General features: G+C 43.3%; 1 protein-coding gene across 1 annotated transcript in view; it reads right to left on the reverse strand.

Annotated features, from left to right (window-relative positions):
- Positions 1-18678, reverse strand: part of SDR42E1 (short chain dehydrogenase/reductase family 42E, member 1) — a 1031186-nt gene that overhangs the window by 793823 nt on the left and 218685 nt on the right. The gene's annotated exons all lie outside the window — the stretch shown is intronic.

Below are 18678 nucleotides of genomic sequence, written 5' to 3' on the forward strand. Positions count from 1 at the left end.
CAATAACAAACATTTCATATAGACAATAATGAACATTTCACATAGACAATAATGGACATTTCACATAGACAATAAAGGACATTTCATATAGACAATAATGAACATTTCATATAGACAATAAAGGACCTTTCACACAGACAGTAATGGACATTTCACACAGACAATAATGGACATTAGACAATATAGATAATTTGTTGAAGGTGCTGGGCAATGAGGGATCCCCAGAGCAGGAGAAACCCCCCAGTTAAAGGAAAGGGCTGGCAAGCCCCCATCACAAAACAGAGCCCACTGCTCATGCATTCCCCTGGCACTGGTTTGAAATCAATGTAAATGGGGTGTGAGAAGCTGTGGACACCGTTCAGTGCAGGAAGCAGCAGGGGATGATGGAGAGGGGATCTGGCTGAGGAGCCAGCTCCTGTCTCTGGCCATTCCCTCTCACAACCTCCTGTGGTCTCATAGTGGGGAAAGAAAAGAAAACCATTTGCTTCAGCTGGCAGGGGGAATCAGGAACAAATTGTCCTTAAGCACCACTCTAAGTGAATTAAAGTAACAAACTCACCTTAACGATCCCTTTGGAACAGACAGAGCTTTTCAGTATTTTACTGCTCCTTCAATTCTCCACAGAGGAACAAGCAGCTCCTGCTTTTCCTCAGCTTCATCCTGTTCATTCTTTAGACCACAACTCTCACAATGCTTTATTTTAGCCCTCAGCTCCCATTGGCACTCAGAGTCCATCACAATCTGACCATATTAAAGACACCATTTTCATTCCTGAGTGTTTTAAGAGCTCTATAATTTCTTCCCTTTACAAAGCCACCCTGCCCCAGCAAAATACACAGTGTATTGTTCAGTGAAATAGAGCAAATACAGACATTTTCATACCATTCCAAAGAATGGAAAAGAACAAAAGGAAACATGAAAAACAGCAGCTTAAAAGCAATTTCCAGATTTTTTTTATGCATTCATGACATAAAACTTTTATTGGGCTACTGGGCCTGGGCCTGATGATATGGGAAAGAAATAGATTTATTAGGATGGAAAACTGGGCAGCTTGGCTCTAGAAGAGAATATTCACCTGTCATGATCACCGACCTACCTGAGCCAGCACCCCAAGGAGCAGGAGCTCTCCCTTCCCACAGAGACCCTGGTGGCCCAAGAAGCCAAAGGCAGCCATGAACTCCATGGCATCCTGCACATAATTCTCTTTTTCACAAGCCCATGCTCACTTCACACTGCTGGGCAGTGAAGGACAGGAGTAAAATTCAGCAAAACCTGCAGGCACTGAGAACCTACCAGGGGCTGCCACACAGAGAAATGATCCACCCCATTATAGAAATGATCTTCCTTTAAGCCCAAGAGCAATTCTCCTTGCACAGCAATTTGCAACAAAACCACTCAACAACAGTGTGGTTACGGTACATTTTCATTGACATATTTTTTTTATTCAGAAAAAAACCCCACATTTTTCTCTGTGCTGGGCCTTCCAGATCAGTGAGTGAAAGAGGAGAATGGGGTTTTCCTCTTTTCCTTTTTCCTCACACAAGAGGAGAATGGGGTTTTCCTCTTTTCCTTTGTCCTCACACAAGAGGAGAATGGGGTTTTCCTCTTTTCCTTTGTCCTCACACAAGGGGAGAATGGGGTTTTCCTCTTTTCCTTTGTCCTCACACAAGGGGAGAATGGGGTTTTCCTCTTTTCCTTTGGGGTTTTCCTCTTTTCCTTTTTCCTCGCACCACGTGAAGCTTCACTGGAGCCATTAAAAGAACTCACCACCACATCCCCCCAATCCTCTGTCACCTTTTACAGCTTTCCTCTCTCCCAGCCTCCTGGGTTTGGACACAGCCCAAGGTGCACCATGTGTGTAGCACCAGCTCGTGCTATTTTGAACAGTGAAGAAGAACCACCCACCACCCTGGCTAAAATTCAGATTAATTAGGGCCCCTCCAGTCTCTGCTTTCTGATGATTAAAGGCTTGCAGGAGCCTGCAGAGATGGCACCTGTCACTGTGAGTTATCAAAAGACATTAAGCACACATTTAGTGGGGGCTGGCTTGGTTTTTAACTAAAGGAAGCATTTTGTTTAAGTTAAGCAGTGCTCAGCACCACCAGCATAGTTCTTCATAGTTCATAGCAGAAGGAGTTATTACAGAGCCACAACCCATTTTGAAAAGGGAAGAGAGCAAAGCCAAATTAAACTGGCAGAGCTGGAAATTTAAACTCGGTGGCAGTTCAAGTTATGCACTACATTTAGCTAAAAAAAAAAAAAAAAACCCAAACCAAAAAACCCTAATTCTATTTTAAGGGCTCATTTTCCACAAATGGCTGAGCTGTTTAAGTTAAAGTGAATAAATACCTAATGAGCCATTAAAGTCTATAAGGTTCTGTGGCCTCCAGGCACTGGTACCTGGATTCAGCCAATTATAGTTCCATAAGATAAGATGAAGACATCAGGTTGTTATTGGAATATATAAAGGTTGAAGGCACTGTTAGTAAGTCACTACAGGATGTGATAAAATTGTTTAAACTGGTTAAAAACTCTCAATGTGCTTTGCCAGACACATTTTTACTGCCCCTCTGCTCCCCCCGAAAAGTCTCATCCCTTTTTGTACAATATTGCATTAACACCAAAAGGTGATTTGTTTCTACATTTCCACATTTTTAGCACATACTCTGGAGGTTATGAAATATTAATGGTGGCAATTCCTCAGCCATGGCATAGAGAGAATAGGAAGGAAAGGAAAGAAATTAGGAAATACTGTTAAAAAAAAGACAAAAAAAGCAAAAAAATTCCTGAAGCAACCATCTGAGAGAAGAGCCATAAATAGTGGAAGTTATATTTGCCTTTAAGCAATACCAATCCTATGGAAATTATTCTCACATTGTCCTATACATGTGTCCTTAACATTTTTCTCAGCTGAAGAACTCAGCCTATTCATAATTAGAATTTTCTTGTGCTGAACATATTCATTAATCTTAAATTATTTCCCCACATGCAATCACATAGGGTTTGACTGTACAATCCAAACACAGAAGGAGAAACATGAAAAATCACCCTGAACACGAGGGCTGCAGCCTTGCAAAGATTTGTGGATATGCATCATTTTCATCCCACTGGTTTGGGTTTTCCAGGGGAGCTTGTGTTTGTCTTCACCCTTATTGCACCCCTCTTATTCCTCTTCTTTTGAACCCTCCTGTGAGCCCAGCCTTGCCAAAGCCAGGCCTGGGTAGACTTTGGACTTTCAGACTGCTCATAACATTTTGGCCCTTCCTCTGAGCCTGCTTCCTGCACCCATCTGTTTTCTCTTGGCTTTACCTGGAAGGTGGTGGGGCAGAGTTTGTCTTTGTTATTGTGTGCCTGTGCAGCATTTTGTGCAGCAGCATCCTGATCTCTCTCCAGGGTTTCTTGCTGTTTCTCAGCTTAACTCTCTGATATTAAAGCAGGGCACCAGGGGGGCTCTCAATGGGACAATTCAGAGCCCAGGGTTAAGCAGATGAATAAATCTGTGCAGAATCAGAGGCTGCCTGATGGAGGCTGAAACACTTCATTTGTTGAAGTCCTTTTAGCAGGAGAAAATGATCTCCGTGCAATTTTCTTTATGACTTAAGGATCAGTTATTTAAAAACTGGGGCTCTGTCCTAAGGGCTGCCACATAAACCCATGGCCCACAGTATATTTTTACAAGCACATTTTATAAACCTCACGGGCTGACCAACCTTTCTGACAGCACACTTCCACATTTCCCTTCCCTTGCTTTCTCACATCCATGTACCGAGAGATAAAAGCACCCAACACCCCCAGCACAGCTTTTATTTCCAGCAGAAAGGTTGGTGTGCTGCCCTGGAGCAGGGAGCTCCTTCCCTAATCCCCCAGCAGAGCTCCAGGCCAGTGCTCCTGAATTATCACCTCTGGCTAATTCAGCATCTCACTGCCACAGCTGTGGTTTGGATCTAAGTCACCAAGGGGAATAATCTTCCCTCCAGTTCCTGGGATCAGATCCCCAGCTTGAGAAGTCCATGTAATTCAGGTGATATGGGCAGCAGTGAGGCACATTCTGTCAGCTCAGGGCCAGCCTGGAACTCCTTTCCCTGTTCATTTTTCAGGGTTCTCACCTCCAGCTGCCTCAGTCACTGCACCAAATCACAGAGCCTGCCTGTGCTGCAGCAGGAAATTCTTTATTTCCCATGCACACATCCCTGCTCACTCCTGCAAAGGGTGCCCTGCTTCACAGGTACTTGTATAATCTGAGAAAACCTGTATTATTTGTAAAATCTATAATACTTCTAAAATCTGTAATATGCTTGTAAAATCTGGAATATTCTAGCCCAACAGGAATTCTCTGATAACATTTTACTGTCCTGATCTGCAATAGGTGTCCACTGATGGTGGCTTTGGTTTGTTCATTTGAAGTCTGACTAATTTTAAGATTTTTGGATAATTGTGATAATGAGTGTGGTGGGTTTTAGTGCTGGTTAATTATGAATGTATTTTTTTGTTGCTGTTGGGAGGAAGGATGAGGAGAAAAGCAAAGTAGGTTTAAAATTTTAAAAAGGTAAAAATAAAAATTTATTAGCAGTAATAAAAGAAAGAGTAATAAGAATGAAAAGTTGAATGAAGCACTCCAGCCTGCATCAGCTCCTCATGGCTGTGCCCATGAAAGGCTGGGTGGAAATCCTGTCCCACCTCCACCTGCTGCAATGAGTTCATTGATTTGGACCCCCTGATTTCACCCCCAACCCTCTCATCCTGCCCTGGGACAGCCCCTGCCTTCACAGGGCACTGCACTCTTTCCCTTCATGGCAACTCACCAGCCCTGGATTGTTACTGACCTAAAAACAAAAGAAAAGGAGGAGGGAAGAGGACAAAGTTACACAGCAAAGCAAATAAGGAACATGACAGTGTGAAAAATATATTCCAGGGTACAGCAGTCCTATCTCAGGCCATAAAGAGAGACTGAAAGTTGGAGCATTTAGCTGCTTTCAAATTGCTTTTGCATGAGCCCTCCCTCTGTGTGTGTTAGAGATTGCTCATAGCTGCAAATTAAATATTTTGGGAATTACAGCTAGTGGAGACCCAGCATGCTAATGGCACTTGGAGGCATGGCTGTGTAATGCAGTCTCTGGTTTGTTGAGGGAGGTTCTTTTCTGCTCTCCTGATGGCATTCCCAGGTCATTTCTTTGTCTTTTATTTACAGTTCCTGGGGTGCATGAGGAGCACCCTGTTAGCTCCAGGCCAGGATCACCAGTTCAAGCCTGCTCTGAGCAGCTGGGGGCTGGTTGGTCAAAGATATGTTGGTTTAAAAGTCCCAAAACATCTTACATATCTCACAAAATATCCTTACAAAATATCTCAAAGTATCTTACATACCTATAGGTGACAGGGAAAAAATAGTGAGGGATGTGTAAATGTATTCAAGATTCTTGCAAATATTTTCACAACAAATAAAGATAGATCGCACATAGGTTGGATATGAGGGTTAGTTTTCATTATTATTATTTTTAAAAGGCTCTGTTCTTTGCTCACAGCAAGTGGAGTAACATAAGTGGCATTTAATAACAGTACAGTCAAATACATGTTCAAATTCCCACAAGAAAAGAAAGACAGTCTTTTTTATTTGCAGCTGTAAGAAGATATTTAGAAATTAAAGAGATTGCAGAGTATAACAGTAATCTCATTTAGTATAAACTACAATTACCAGCATCACAAATGTAATGTGAGAGCTACCTGGAGAGACAAACCAAGCTGGCAAGGCAGAGCTTTCCCATCTGGGATGGGAGTTAAAGAAGAAGAAATAAAGTACTAACTATTCTAAAAAGAAATACTGTCTGTACTAAACACCATGCTGCAGATAAAGGCCTCAAATCCTCCTGCTTTATTCAGAATCTGCTTGGATGAGACACTGGAATATTGTCAGGTTTGGAGCAACCCACTGGGGCCTGTGCTGAGATTGTGAGGTCCTCAGGAGGTGAGAGATGAGTAAATTTGAGTCTCTGTTTTCAGAAGGTCAATTTATTATTTTATGGTATTAAATTATATTAAAGAATGTTATATTAAAACTGTACTGAAGAAAGAGAAATGATACAGAAGGCTTAACAAGAATGTCCTGACTGACTCCTCAGAGTCTGACACAGATGATGGTGAGTGGTCATTGAGTTAAAACAATTCACATGAAACAATCAAACATGCACCTGTTGGCAAACAATTCCAAAGCAGCCAAACACAGGAGAAACAAATCAAATTACTATTATTATTATTATTATTATTATTATTATTATTATTATTATTATTATTATTATTATTTACATTTTTCTCTGAGGCTTCTCAACTTCCCAAGGAAAAAAAAATTCTAGCAAAGCGAATTTTTAGAAAATATGACAGCAAGAGGCCTGAACAAGTCAGCTACATCTAGAAAGCAGAGCCAAAGTCCTTTGCACAGTCTGGGTCTCCATCTGCAGCACCATCCCCAGCCCACGGTGCTGCCTCACTTTTGGCTGAACTGGGATGGTTTGAGTTACAAACAGCTTCAGTCCCAGGATCCCAGCAACCAGAACCCTCCCCTCTGTGCAAAGCAGCCAAAAGAGATGAAACCATTGCTGAAAAATCACTCAGCAAATATTAGGCAGGAAAAGCTGAGGAAACAAACACCCCCTGCCAAGCTGAAAAGACCTGGAAACCATGGGGCTCAGCACTCACCACTGCCAAGCTGGTGCTCCAAAACCTGCATTTCCCTGCCCAATATTGTGGGATTTTAGGGTCTCCTGTGGCAGGAAGGAAATGATGAATCTGACTCCATGTTCTTAGAAGGCTAATTTATCATTTTATGATATTATACTAAAACTATACTAAAGAATAGAGAAAGGATCCTTCCAAAAGGCTTAACAAGATAATAATGAAAAACTTGTGACTTGCCAGAGCCTCAATACAGCTGTGATTGGTCATTAAGTCAAAACAATTCACATGAAACCAAACAATGACCAGTTGGAAAACAATCTCCAAACCACATTCCAAAGCAGCAAAAGACAGGAGAAGCAATCAGATATTTATTGTTTCCCTTTTTCTCTGAGGCTTCTCAGCTTCCCAGGAGAAGAAATCCTGGCCAAGGGATTTTTCAGAAAATATGATGGTGACACCCAAAATGTCCATGAACTGGGAGCTTCCCTTTGCTGGATGGAGCAGCTGAGCAGTGATTCTGTATTCACAGAGATTCTGTCAAACTGGACCGTTCAGAGCAGGGAGAAAGGCCTTCAATTATCTGCAGCATAATCAGGAATGCCTGCCCTCAAACCCTTTACCCCTCGGGTGAGCCAGCAGCTGTATCTTTTCAAACACCCAAAGGAGCAGAATAGAAAATGACAACAGATATTTCCTCTTCACATCTAAAGAGATACTGGAAGGGCTACTTAAACCAACATTTTCATGTTGGTTTTTTTTTTGTTTGTTTGGTTTGGTTATTTTTTGGTTTTGTTTTTGTTTTGTTTTTTGGTGTTTTTTTTTTTTTTTTTTTGCCTTTAAGAGCCCTGAGAGAGCTCTCAAAGGGTAATTTTGTACTTCCAGAAATCTGGGTTTTTTTTAACACACATAAAAGATCTGCTGTGTTTTGAGGTTTTCTGAGCCACAGCTAAGCCTAGAGGCCAGCAGCACAAATGGGTTTGGGTGTCCAGCAGGAGCTAAAGGGCACTGAGGGCTGTCCTGTGCCACTGACACAGAGCAAGGATCAGTGGCACACCCCAGTGCCACTTCACCCCTGGATGAGGGGGGCTGCAGCTCTGGGACTGCCTCACACACCTGGAGTCACTCTGCCCCCACCCTCCTGCCCAGGTGGACACCAGCTACCAGCACTGACCAGGGCCAGCAAGCCTGACCCGGACAATGCAGGGTTAAAATTCCCTAATCTCCATTTTACCATCCTTAATTAATGACACTCCTCAACTGGCAAAATAAACTGGACCCACAAACCCAAAGGTGAACACGAGGTTATTATTCACATCCTGTGCTCTTCCAAATGTCTCCTCTAATGAAGAAAACAGGATCACAAAGATGTGACTGAGGAAATTCCTTGACCAAAGAATCACCCAGCCAGGAGTTGTCTCCAAATCTGTTTTGAGCAGAACCATGCCACCCACGGTGACAGGAGACATCACCACTTAGCTCAGCACCCACCAAGTGCCATCCCCTGAGAGCTGGGGGAGGTTTGGCACCTTTGAACAGACTGAACATTCCCTCCCTGGGAACTGGATATTACAGAGAGGGAAACAGAGACATGCAGGGACAAAGAGCTACAAACACTGGATTTCTGTGCTCAGCTGCCCTGCTTTTTGGGGACACCAAGAAAACACCCCTCCTCTCTTGCCAGCTGAAGTTGTGGCCTCTGGTTGATTTTGCTTTACAACGCAGGGAGGAAGTGAGAGACTCGAGACTTGAATCTTACTTTCCTCATCTAACTACAAAACTGATCTGGCTCCTAAAATAATGTTGCAGAAAGGTTTGGAAGAGCCCTTGAAGTTCAAATGTAATATATAAGCCAAGGAGAAAAATTATGACACTAAAATTAAATATGGCAACAACAAATAAACCAGACAATTTGTTGCACAGTATGGATTCTGAAGGAAAACATTGCATCCATTATTTCTTATCATTGCTCCAGGAAAGAAGTTCACAGTGAAGGCAAAAAATGAAGTTAGCAATGATTTTTCACTCATGAACCTTTCTCCAGGGATGAGTTATAAAGGAAAAATATGTTGCCTGGAAGAAGAAAGAAAGCAAGAATTATTTATGTTTATATATTTAGTAGCACACTTGCACCCATACTTACTCTGCTGTAGGAGAACCGTTCAACAGCTCAGTTACACTTTTTCCTAATTTTGTCCAAATATATGAAAGAACTCTTTATTCAAGGAGCTGTAAAATATCCATGCAAGCTGATTCTTACTTTTTTTCCTGGGGAAAGCAGAGCATGAAGGCTTTCTAAATATCAGCTGGGTCACAGGGGAGCAATAACACTAACCCAGATTATTTGTATCCAAATATGCAGGGCACAGGCTGGGACCTCAAAGGAAAGGGAGCAGCCAGGAAAAGAGGCTGCCAGAATCAGAACAGAAGTTCTCCAAAGCAGAGGGGCAGGGGAGGGAGTGCAATTAAGGAAAGGTGTTGATTTTAAAAGTAGTTCAGGAATATCAAAGAGTGGGGAGCCAGAATGATGGAGGTGTTTGGGGGGAGAGCAGGCATTAGATCAAAGGTAATATTACATGAAGGAGGGCATCAAACACCTCACCAAACAGGAGGCACTGAAGTGTAAATAAGGAGTAAATAGAGGAAAGGCTGCTGGAAACAGGGAAGATGTGGAGTGAGCAGCAGTGTCCAGGGAGCAGGACAGCCACAAACACAACAGAGCTTCCCTTTAATGAATTTGCTCCAGCTGCTCAGCAGAGGATGGAGGGATGGAGTTTGTTGGTGCCTAAGGTCAATGGCCAAGCCAAAGCTTGGAATCTTTGGGCAAGTCTGTCTACTACAAACAAGGACAATAGGAAACCTTTTGCAGAGGCACTGAAAAGAAGCAAAAATGTGTTTTCTGCCTCAGAAGGGGATTTAAGCAGGCCAACAGCCTGATCCTGCCCTGGGGTGATCCCTGTCAGTTCATGCCCAGGCTGACACAGCCATCATTCATCAGGGCACATCGCTAATTAGGTGAAAGAAATGGGAGCACCCCAGATCAAGGCTCTGCACAAACCCATGTAACTTGTGGCACTGCAGCTGAGGAAATGAAGATTCTGAGAGAGAAATTCCTTGGCAGTGTGGTGGGTCCCACCTGAGCTCTGTCAGGGGTTTCCTTGGGAAATAACCTGTGTTGAATTATTGATGATGTGAACAAACAGGGATGGAGAGAACTGACACATTTCCAAAGGGAAAACAAAGAGCAGAAAGGCAGGAAATGGTGAAATGTAGAAAAGCTGAGGAATGGAAGCACAGACATTACCCATATTGAAGGACATTCCTGTTCTTCCATGGCACAGTAACAGCAATATGCCTTCTCACTCATGGTGGTGCTTTGGTAAATCCCTTAAGTAGATTAGAAAGAATTACAGACACTACTGGACAAGTAAATCCCCTGCAAACAGGTAAAACAAGCATTTTTAGTGTACACAGCTACCAACAAAACCACGGTGCAGAAATGAGTGGAGAAGCAGACTTCCCTGGATTCCTGATGGGGAAGCTGGGGAGGAAAATGGAGGTTAGGGATTTGAAGCCTTACTTGTTCCCTTCTGATGATTTCCATGCTCAGCAGCTCCCCTTCCCTTCGGACAAGGTTCAAGATAAACTCCTTCTCTCTCACAAAACTGGAACCCCCAGTCACCTGCAGAGACCGTGTTGGTGCTGCTTTATTTCATACCTCCATGTGTTGTGATGTGGCTTTTGCACTCAGGGAATTATATCCCATATCCAGGTGAAGCTGGAGGGGTCCCACTGGCTCTAAAAGGAGTTAATTCCTCTAAAGGTTCTGCTGATTTTCACTCTACAGCTGGTACTTTTATAAACTGAATTTACTGTGATCTCTGCACTCTGTTCACAAGAAAGGCTTCAAAACATAGCCCAGATCACTCCCTTAATGAGCTGCACAAACAGAAAACCTGAGCATGTATTCATGTCCTCTCCAGCATCTTGGCTGTGTGGATGGGTCTACCATAAAGCATTAAATGTCTTTTTTGTTAGCATTCAAAAGAATGCTTGGTTGGTGCCTCCAGACATTTTTCATTTCCCACTTCAAGCGGGATTCAGTATTTATCAGACCTCCTCATGCTTCTCTAATTGGATTCTCTGCCCATTGGAAATGCACAGCAACATTCTCCTCAGAACAATACAGCCAGGCAGAACACACCTTGTTTAAAAATACATAAGTACATTTCTTGTTTCAGCCCAGAAAAAACAACATTTCCAATTCCTCAAGAAAAACTTCAAGGACATCAGAAGATGCAGGGCAGGCTGGTACTGACCCAGCAGAGACCTGGGATAATTTACTTTAATCCAGTTTTCTCCTACAATCACCTACTGCTTATTATTCCTTGTCAATAACTTGGTTTGTATTTTGAAATGCTTCTCTTTGCCATACCCTGAAGTTCCTGTACTCTCCAAGAAGCACCAAAGGCACCAAACACATCTGAAAACACACAAAGCACAGTCTGGTTCTTCAGGGGGCACCTACATCCCACCAAACTCAACTACAGCCAATAACTTCCCAGAAAATGACACTGCATTCCTAGTGCACAGCAAGATTTACTGAATTTACAGGAGGATTTACTGCCTGAAGGACTGCATGAAACAATGGCTAAAGAGCAGCAAAGCATTATTTTACAGTGCACAGCAAAAATCTACAGATCTGAGAGAATTTTAAGGGCTACCATAGACTGCAAACTCTGTAATGATCTGTAGACATCTTCTGGGGGCTTCAGGCCCCAGAATCTGAATCTTACTTTTACTTGAATCCTTCTTTCCACATCTAACTACAAAACTGATCTGGCTTTGGAAGAGCCTTTGAAATGAATATAGACAAGCCATGGAGAAGAAGGTGAAGACCAATCAGCCACCACCCCAAACCCTCCATCTTGCCCCACAAATATTGCTATATTCTAAACCCCCAAACTCCAAGTTTTCCACCCTGTGCTATTACACACTTCTAATCAAACTGCACACCTGTAATCCCAGTGCTACCAATCCATTTTGGGAGCTTCTCCACGGCCTCAGGTCAAATACAGAATTTTCTTGTGGGTCTGTGCCCTTCAGCACAGAAAGTTTCAAATTCTCAGCATCCAGGGCTCCAACAGGAGGGCAGGGCAGTTCTTTGGGAATGTGGCATCCAGCCCCCACAAAACCCCTTTACTGTTACAGGTAACATTTTTAACCCCAGTGGAAAATGTCCCTCTCACCTGACATCCCAGCGTTTCCATTTCAGATTTTCTGCTCATCTGTGTGATCCTGAGAGGATGTGAGAAGCCTCACACCCATTGGAATAACAGAAATTCATCACTCCATTAAAAGAAGTGCCAGAAATGCAAGCCCTTTGGAAGGAATATGCAGGACTCTCACCAGGGCAGGGCTTCCCTGACTGGATGTACTCTGGCACAGGGCCAGTGGCAGTAGATCAGTGTCAGGGGGGCTCCAAGTGACTGCTCTGGCAGTGATGGAGCACCACAATTCCTCTTTTTTCATTCCTTTACTCCCATTAACACATGCAAATGATGTGCCTTGCTGTGTCTCTTGTTTTAGCAACCTCAGTTAATTCCCTGTTAACACAGATTTTTTCTTTTTTTTCATGCCCAGTAGACATTTAAGCAATCTATTTTTTTTTTTCCTTTGGAGGAAGAGAGAGAAACAAGCCCTGATGTGGAGAGATGAAGAATGGCAGAGTACCAAAGCACAGCAATGAATGCTGAAGGACTTTCTCCTTCCATTAAGACCTTGCTCAGGAGTCATGGGCTAAAATGCAGAGCACAGAGGCATTGAGACAGCAGAGGTGTTTATAAACTCCTGAACACACTTGTCAGCTAATTCTCCACTGTGGCTGGATCCCCACAACTGCTGCAGAACAATGCTCTTTGCACATGCCTTTGTCTGGGACAGATTTTCCAGACATATGCCACTCACTGGTGGGTGTTAAATGCTCCATCCATAAACCATTATGTGCTTCTGGATTGAGGTTTCTCTGCAACAGGCAGCTGTTTGACAGGGAATAAACTCCTGGGGACAGCAGCAAATCAAATTAAATATATCTCCACAGAGCTATCAAAGGGGGCTGCATGGCTTGATAGGCTGCATCAAGAGCAATAAACACACACAGGGAGAGCAAACCTGAGATAAATCAAGATAGTCCAAATGAGCAGAGAGGCTGACAAATCACCAGGGCCTCTGTGAAAGCCATTAGGAGTTTCAATGATGGTTTCAACAGAGCCACTATTGCAGCTGTCTGTCCGTGGGCAGGAAGGTTTTAATCCTATAAAAGTCAGAGATTATCTAATTAGTGTTCTTTTCTCCCTCACTTTATGAACTTGGTTATGGGGAATTGCACTCACTGATATGCCAATAAATGAATTCACTGAAGGGAGGAAAAAAAAAGAAAGAAAGAAGTGGAACATGTTAATAGTTCAGATTTCATACATTCCATTTTCTAATATTTATTTTCCTAATAGAAACCTGTAACCTGGTGTTTAGCATGGGCTAAGGAAAGAAAAGGGCCTGATTGCTTCATGGAACAGAAACAAACATGGATTTGCCTCAAACACTGGCTTATTCTCATGGAGAATGTTTTTATAAACATGACAGCATGAATGTTTTCTTACCTCCTGCTTTATGTATGCATCAAAGCCTATGGAATACAGACTGCTAGAGACACACTCTGTACCAGGGAGGAAGAGAAACAGCAAAGAGATGCCAACATGGTGAATAAATTCCTCTTAATTAATAAATTTCATCACATTAACAATGGCCTAAGCGTAGGAGCGAGCACTTCAGGGAGAAAGTGCTTTCATATCTTACTTCAATATATTTTATATCAAAAACCTGCTCTTTCAACACTCCTTTCTCAGCCACTTGTGTCAGACTGAATAGACTCAAATCCTCAGAATTATTTCCTTCAGGAAAAGAAATGATGAATCTGTGTAGCAGTGAGAAGAGCCTTGTTCTGTTTTAAAAGCTTTCACTCCTACATCATTCATTGTGTTAAGGCTCCCTCACCCAGCCCTGCACAGGCTTCTGATCCAGCTGGGGAGCTGCAGTTTCCAACACCACCTTTCACTGCCTTGATGGGCTCTCTGAGTGATCTTATCCAAATCAGCTGCATGTTAAAGACCACAGAAATGCACCAGTGCTGCTGTGCCTCACAGAACAGATCCTTACCATCAAATATAAACTGTCTTTTTCCATGGTGGGTCTGCAAGGGATCTCTGCCCAGAATCCTTCCACAGGCTGCTTGGGAAGAGGTGGGGCAGAAGCACAGGACAGCTGTCTCTAGTTAGACCAGCCTGGTATTATTTTAAAGTTTAGTCCATTCAGCTTGAAAGCTCCTGTGCACCTCCATACCCAATTTTCAGCAGGGAGAAAAACCCTCAGTGTCTGAGGACAAAGTTATGAGGATCAGGGATCACTGTGCTCTGCTGTTATTGCAACTTCACAAAGATGCTTCAGCACCTTCTCCCCTCAGAGCTCTGGTGGTGGAAATGGGAGATAACCAGGTTCTTGTGAAAGCTGGACAAATCTCTCCTGGTCTGAAGCCTCTGAAAATCTTCCCCTGCCACACAGGCTCAGGGGAAATACCATCAGAGAGCTGAATTCTTCTTTTAGCTGTCCCCAGCATGCTCCAGTGCTTGGCTTGCAGGCTCTGAGCAAGAATTCCTCTCCAGCTGTGTCCCTGACCCCCAGAGCAGGGTGAAGCTCTGGGACCCTCACCTGGGTGAGAGCAAACTGTGCCAGCAGTCCTGCTGCTGCTCCCAAGAGAATAAAGGGGATGAGGGGCTGGGAGCCAAACCAGAGAAAGGCAGCAAGGAGAGTGGTGGGGCAAGATCAGCAACAGGAGATGAAAGCCTCAGATCTGAGGAAGAGTTTTCCTGGGGTATAAAATGGAAGATTTGATTTAAAATTTAATTTAGATTTTAAAGATTGGGATAAGAAAAGCTGGGGAGCAGCTCTGCAGGAAAGGATCTGGGGGTGCAGGAGCATCAGAGAGTCAGGGGTGTCCTGGGAGCCAAACAGAATAACCAGGAATATTTATTGCTCAGAGCAGCTGGGGCTGCCCCTGCATCCCTGGAAGTGTCCCAGGCCAGGGCTTGGAGCACCCTGGGACAGTGGAAGGGCTCCCTGCCCACGGCAGGGCTGGAGCTGGTGGTTTTTAAGGTCCCTCCCTACAAACCCCAGCACTCTCCCCTTGCCATAAATCCAGCAGAGAGCTGCACATTTGGAGTGTGACATCAAAGATCTACGGGGCAGAATGTGTTTCAAACACAATCTGAAGTTTGAGCAGGACTCAAAAGATGATTATTCAAAAATCCAATTAAAAGTTTATCCTTTGCCTAAAGGCATTCTCTTAACTCCAACAAAACTCGTTAGGAGAACTTTAGTTGCAGGAAAAATATGAAATTTCAAGGCCATCTCATCAGGAGAATATTCTCTGAAATAAAACCACAACAACATTTATTTTAAAAATTTAAGCAAACACAATTTAAATATTTAAATTGCATTTTAACTACCATTCTGGCACATGAAGTCTATCTAAGTACATTCTGAAATACAGACTGTAATAATGTAATGATTTTTTTCCTCTATTTAAAGTTCTGGCATCATTTCCTTTCCTTTTGTAATTAGGCAGAAACAACATGTGCCATTTAAATTGTCAGTCTTTTTCTTTCTTCACCACTCCCCTGAACAGTCCCAAATTCTGGCTCTGGCTAAGATTCAGTAAATAATTCCAGTCCAACCCCCAGTAGCTGGGTTAATGAATTGTCTCGTTTAAAAGTCACATTTAGCAGAGAGTTTTGCAAATCTGCTTCAGTGACTGAGTTACTTTAATTTTCCTTCCTACTTTTCATTCTTTAAAAAGCAAAAAGCCCTATTAGCTTCAACAATTTAGTAAAAATTACTTTTTCCTTGCCATTTCTTAAAAATGGAAACAGAATATCTTTTATTTCCTCACCATTTGACCAGGCACTGTTTAATTGATCTCTTTCAGCTACAGCTGCTGCCTTCCAGAGATTATCTTTGTTAATCCTGCCCACAATTAAGAGATGATAAAGAGATGGGTAGTGATTAGTATTACACATAATATAAAAATGCCATACAACCTTCTGGTTTGCAATGCTGAGCTGTTGCAGGGAGCTAATGCATCCTGCAGGCAATTATGGCATCTCCAGGAAAAAACCCACAGAAATCTGCATTTGCTCATGATCATTGCAGCCTCAGCAGCTGATTTTATTTGTTTGCTTTTTTGGTTTAAGAACTTATCCAGCATGTCTGGTTACATCTTGCTGTGCTTCAGCATTCTCCAGCCCTGCTACTGATTTATGAGTATACATTCATTTATTAGATATAAATGGCAAAAAGTGATTTTGGTTTTTTTTCTGAACAGTTTTAGGTATCCAATAAAACACAAAACTTAAGATTGATCACAAAAGACCTTGAATATAACCCAGTTATGCTGTGGTAATTCCCTGCTATAAGGATTTAACCTGGAAGGGACACACCAAGGCAATCCAGCTTTCCCCATAACCTGTGGTTGATGCCTTGATGGAAGATTTATGTGGAAAAAATGTGGAAAAGTGCCAGTCACCTGCCAGAAAGTTGGGTGAGTGCAGGAACACACCTGGACAGGCTCATGACATCCCTTCAGGTCCATTTAGCCTTTTTTTCAGTTCATTGTACTCCACAGTGAACATTTATACAACACCCAGCGCTTGACACCCTTGCTTGAGAAAGATTTGGATTCAAATTTCTTGAAAAATTCAAATGTTTTTGGAAGCACTAAAAATACCAGCCAATAAATAGGATAGTTAATTCCTTATTTCCTGAAGAAAACAATTCTAAAAGTGTTTTAACTGCTCCTGGCATGCTGAGCATAACCCTGATCCCTCCTTCCTGGAGGAGTTTCATCACCAGGAGGCTGAAGACTCACACTACCCTTACCTTACTCTATCTTTACAACACCTTTGTACCCCTTTCCCCAAGGAGGAATGGCCACAGAGGGCACTTTTGGTAACTTGTGACAGTCAGTCAGTAAAAAACCAGCAGAGATACACAGGGAAAGTTTATCTGCTTCAAGCTCTTCCTTCTTTTAGCAGTTCTGTGATGGCCCAGCACCTGTGCATGAACTGAAAACTGAACAGCTCCAGCCAAGCACTGTCTGGGCTCTCAGTGCTCACAGGGCACAGCTCCCACTCAGCCCCCCACAACTGGCACTGAGAGAGGCCCTGGGACACAAAAAACACAGCCTGGGAGACAAAAAATGGCCTGAGTTTTTTTAAACAAACCCAAGTGACAGAACAACATAATTTCTATTGATTTGTTCTCAAAGGCAGGATGCAGCTGGGAAACTGAGATGCTTTTCCATGCAGCCCCTTCCAGCAGAGCAGCTCCCAGTGCTCGCTGAGGAGAGGCACCAAAAGCAGCCTCCCCTTTTTCCTCCCCACACCCTTCTGTGCTCCTCAGAAAGGGCACTGCAGTGGCACTCTGTGACAGGGACAGACAGGAACTGCACTCTCTCTTCTGTCAGTGTTGTGAAGACTCCCTGGGACAGAGCACACTCCTCTCCAGAGACAGTTATTGTCCTGGTAAGTAGCACAGATGGTGAATATTTAATTTTTTTCTCCTCAGCATCTTTCATGCTAAAATCTCTCCTCAGCAGCAAGCTGGAAAATCCAACAGAAAGACAAAAATCAATGGCCAGTGAAAGCAAACTAATAGCACTGAACAGCTGATGGCTTTTATGGGCAGCCTGTCCCACCTCCATCTTCAAGTGATCCTTCTGCACTGACGTTGGTGCTGAGATGTGACACAGAGCTCCCTGCAGGAGCCCTGGCCCCACATTGCTAACCCATCAATGGAACAGATGATGTGACCTCAGAAAGCACCACACAACCAACAAGAACAACCAGCACAACTGCTGAAAAGGAAACAACTCTGCAGGTGCTGGGGTTCTGATGGAGACCAGATGTCACCTAACAAATGGACCCATCCACAGGAGCTCCAGGAAGAAGCTGCTGCAGCTTTGCAATCTCCTTCTCAGTCCCACATCACAACCAGCAGATGGAACTGGCTGCTGGTGCAGGGGTGAGTTCATTCAACACCCAGAGAAAGGTGGCAGCTGCCCGAGGGGACAGGGACAGAGCTGACTGGGACATGCCCTGACTGAGCACATGGGTCAGCAGCTGAGGAGCCAGTCCTGCAATGTGATGCCAGCCTGGTCAGGGAGAGAGGAACTGCAATTGTTTCTCACAGTAGCTTGTGAGAATTTTAGGGAGTTGTAGGAATGTGGTAACTTGTTAATATAAACAATCTACAGGTAATGTTTTTCCACTTTGTTTTCCTGTTCTTCTCAAGGACAATGTATGAAAAAGAGGTTTTTTATTAACTAGCCAATCAAGTAGAAAATGCTGTATCAGTCTATATAAACCAAAGAATCCTTTGTAATAAAAGCTCTTTTTCTCCTCTTGCAATGGAGTCTCTCATCTGCTCTTGTGTCATTCTTAGCTCGAGGGTGACTCTGCAGCCACAGGGTGCAGGTGGGCATTTGTTTGCCATGCCCAAATGCCAGCATCCATCCTGATTTGAAGGCTGGTAGGAATGGAGAGAAGCCCTCTTCCCCTGAGCTGTGTGAGATGTAGGCAGGCAGGGCTGGGAAATAACTGCAGCATTAAGGAAGCATTAGCAGCTTTGCTTTTCCTCCCTCATATGCTGCTATCATTTCATGTCACTGAACCAATTCTCATACAATTGTCTGAGGCTCCAAGTGGAAAAAACTCATTATCCTTCGAGTCCAGCTGTTAAGAATATGGGATTATGTTGTATTTCCATCTGCAATACAGCAGAAGCATTAGCTCTTTTTGAACTATGGCCAGGAGGATGCAGATTTAATTGCCCTCATAGCTCCTCCTGCTTCAAAATAAAACCATCTTTCAAACCCACTGCATTTTCAGAACTCTGGCTCTTGAA

The sequence above is a fragment of the Serinus canaria genome, chromosome 11, assembly GCF_022539315.1.
Source record: "Serinus canaria isolate serCan28SL12 chromosome 11, serCan2020, whole genome shotgun sequence".
NCBI lineage: Eukaryota > Metazoa > Chordata > Aves > Passeriformes > Fringillidae > Serinus > Serinus canaria.